At 37.6% G+C, this 3,669-nt stretch overlaps 1 non-coding gene across 1 annotated transcript; it reads left to right on the forward strand.

Annotated features, from left to right (window-relative positions):
• The first annotated feature begins 2,564 nt into the window (after positions 1–2,564).
• LOC122068123 lies at positions 2,565–2,671 on the forward strand. Its single transcript, XR_006136984.1, has one exon. It is a non-coding gene; the product is annotated as a small nucleolar RNA R71 (small nucleolar RNA).
• The last annotated feature ends 998 nt before the right edge of the window (positions 2,672–3,669 follow it).

Genomic DNA, 3,669 nt, shown 5'->3' on the forward strand with positions numbered 1-3,669 from the left:
TCAAAGATCTCAACTACCAAAATAGGGTTGAGAGACATCATGTTCCTTTTATTGATACGGCCAAAAGACTGGCAGGCGGGAAAAGCCTTGTAAAAATCAAAAGCATCTCTAAAAGAGTGGGCTAATAAAATCCGCATTGGAGAACCTTTGCGACAGTCTACTTAGGTCCAAAGTGTCCACCACATGCATGATCATGATAAAAAGAGAGAACTGGGTTTACCCATTGGCTGTCAGAAATAAGATAAATTATTTCATATTCCAAGCACTTTAGGATCTCTTTCTTAATGGCTTCCATCATCACTGGGTTATCTCTTCTTTGGGGTTCCGTTGATGGTTTAGAATCCTCTATAAGATGTATATGATGTTGCACAATAGAAGGGCTTATACCCTTGATATCAGTCATGGTCCAACCTAGGGCTTCCTTATTATCTTTTAACACTTTAAGTAACTCCTCTTCCTGGCAAGAAGTCAAATTTGAAGAAATTATTATAGAAAGAGTCTGGTCAGGCCCTAGGAAAGCATACCTCAAATTAGATGGCAACTCCTTAAGATCTAGCTTAGGGGGCTCAACTATGGAATGTTTGAGAATGCAATTGGAAAGGGGTCCTAAGGGCTCCACAGGTGTGTGAAGACTCAAGACTTCAGAAAAGAAATTTTCACTTCTCATCCATACACTCTTGGAATTCTAAATCAAAATCAATATCAAAGTTGATAATTAAATCATCAGAAAAATCCAAGAAATCCTCAAGCATATTGATCTCTTCTTCCGTATGTTGTTGCTTGCCCATCCTAAACATGTTAAACTCAACAGTTTGGTTACCAAAATATAATCTTAGGAAACCATTCTGGAAACTGGTTAATACATTACTGGTAGCCAAGAATGGTATTCCTAAAATTATTGGGGTCTCATCCTTGGTTGAGAAGGGCTTGGTATCTAACACAATGAAATCAATAGAGAAAATAAATTTTTCCACCTTTAGTAAGACATCCTCAACCATCCCTTTAGGAATCTTAACAAACCTATTTGCCAACTAAAGAGTAGTTCTAGTGGCTTTCAATTCTCCCAATCCTAGTTGCTTTTACACATGGCAAGGTAAAAGATTCACACTTGCACCAAGGTCAAGAAAGGCATGCTCAATGTAGGTGTTACCTATGACACAAGATATGGTAGGGCTCCCTAGATCCTTATACTTGGCTATTATAGGCTGAGTAATTATGAAAATAATGTTACCTGCCAAGAACGCTTTTTTGGGCATACTAGTGATACGTTTATGAGTACACAAATCTTTTAGTACCTTTGCATAGGCGGGGATCTGGGATATGGCATCCAAAAGAAGGATGTTCACTTCTACCTTTTTGAAGACTTCTAAAATTTTATCCATGGAAGCAGTCTTCTTTTTGTTTACCAAGCGATTAGAAAATGGGACAGGATGAACATAAGGACTATTAGGGATTTGCCCTTTTTCAGAAGAATCATTTTTTGTTTCCTCAACTAAATCATCTTTAATTTCAAAAGAATCTTTAGGTTTATCAGACGAACCTGAAAAAAGAGGCACACTTGTGTCCTCAATTGAAGGAGAGTTAACAAGAGTAATAGATGGGGAAGATTTAGGAACGCTCTATTGGTACTCTCTACCACTCTTAAGGGCATAAACAACGTTACATTGGTTAGAGGGCCCTTGTTGGGTCTGACCTTGTACTATATTTAGTGGTGCATTAGTTAGTGCTTGTGAACTAACAGGCTGATGATGCCTAAGGTTAGGCTCTGATTGACTGGGTAAAGTTCTTTTTTCCCTCTCACGCATAATTGAGATAACTTGGGTGAGTTTTCTCAAAAGATTTTGATGGCTTGACATGAGAACGCATAAGAAGGACTATATTTTTTTTCAAGTCACTTATTTCTACTTGCCTCTCCAGTGTTGGTAAACCCATGGGGGTTGCTGATAAGATGATAAGAGAGAGGCCCTAGGAAAACTAGCCTGAGGTGCTACATTTGACCTAGGAAAAGTATTTTGGGAAAAATATTGTTGTGCAAAGGGAGGCCTTTGGGGTCTAGGTTGATCTTGATTATGAAAATTGGAAGGCCCTGATTGGTTGCCCTGATTCCAAGAGAAATTTGGGTGATTTCTCCATCCTGGATTGTAGGTATTACTATATGAATTATTTTGGTATAAGGCATTAAAACTATCATTAAAAGTGCCCCCAAAGGTGTTGGGGCATTCTTCTATGAAATGTCCAGGGGACTTGCACAAGCACGAATCTTAACCAAATTGACTGATGATGGCTCTCTAGGAATAATAGCCTCAATCCTCTTGATTAGGCTATCCAAATGGGCTTCCTTAGCTACTATCCTATCCACAAAATATCATTTTCCTCTTATGGTTCTTTCACTCTCTTGGGTTGATTCCCACTCACGGGTTTTGTCAGCTAAGTCAAGTAAGAATTCCTATGCCTTTCCTTCATTTGTAAAGGATGTGAATCCCTTAGGGCACATAGACTCCATCATTTGTTTAGTTGGATAATCAATATCCTCATAATTTATTTGACATAAATGTCATAAGTCTAGGCCATGGTGAGGGCATTCTTGGAGTAGATCCTTGAATCTCTCTATAAGTTTGGAAAAGGACTCACTAGGTTTTTGTCTAAATTGAAGGATATCACTTCTAAGCTTATTGGTCTTGTGAGTTGGGAAAAACTTCTAAAGGAAGACAACTGTGAATTGTTCCCATGAGTTATGAAATTTGTGGGTAACCCATACAACCACTTCTTAGCTTGGTCTTTTAATGCAAAAGTGAAAACCTAAGCTTAACAGCATCATCAAAAAGCTATTAGATATTAATTAGAATACATATCTCTTCAAATTCCCTTAGAAATAGGTATGCATCCTCAGAGGTCAACCCATGGAAGTGGGGCAACATAGTGATGTATTGATAATTGAGTTCAAAATTATTGCCCTGGGCTTATGGTAGAACTATGCAAAAAGGTTGGGATGTTCTAGCAGGGTAGAACCAATCTTTCAGGGATTTAGGTGAAGGCTTTTGATGTTGGTCTCCCATATTGAAAGGTTTTAAAGAGAGCAAACGTATAGGGTTACTACTTGTTGGATCTCTTCTTTCTAACCGATTCTTAGTATTACGTACCCACCTAACACTTAGGCAATAAAAAACTACCCACAACTAGAGTAAGACAAACACAAAAGAATTGATAGAAAAACTTTTTTTTGAAATAATTTTTTTATTTTTTTTTTTTTTTTTTTTTTGATTTTTTTTTTTTTTTTTTTGGCTTTTTGGGAGCTTACCGGCAGGGATCCGGGGTTGCTCAGGTCAATTCCTGAGGTACTACTACAGGGCGAAACCTATCTTTATCATACTGTGAGGCATGGTGACCTCCACTGATACAACTATTATTGCAAGTTGTTCTTATCAGGAATTCAACAAAAGAAAAGGAAAAACAAAACAAAGCAAACAAAGCACTCCGATTTACCAAAAGAAAGCAAAAAATAACGTGAAACTGTCTCCCCTGTAATGGCACCAAAAACTTGTTTGAGATTTTAAAATGTAACCGCAAGCATACGGATCAGTGTAGCTATGGGTCGAACACAGGGAGAGCAGCTACTTTTTTTTTTTTTTTCTTCTTTTTATAATATGAAAGTGAACCGATTAATGGTTG

The sequence above is a fragment of the Macadamia integrifolia genome, unplaced genomic scaffold (genome assembly GCF_013358625.1).
Source record: "Macadamia integrifolia cultivar HAES 741 unplaced genomic scaffold, SCU_Mint_v3 scaffold342, whole genome shotgun sequence".
Classification (NCBI taxonomy): domain Eukaryota; kingdom Viridiplantae; phylum Streptophyta; class Magnoliopsida; order Proteales; family Proteaceae; genus Macadamia; species Macadamia integrifolia.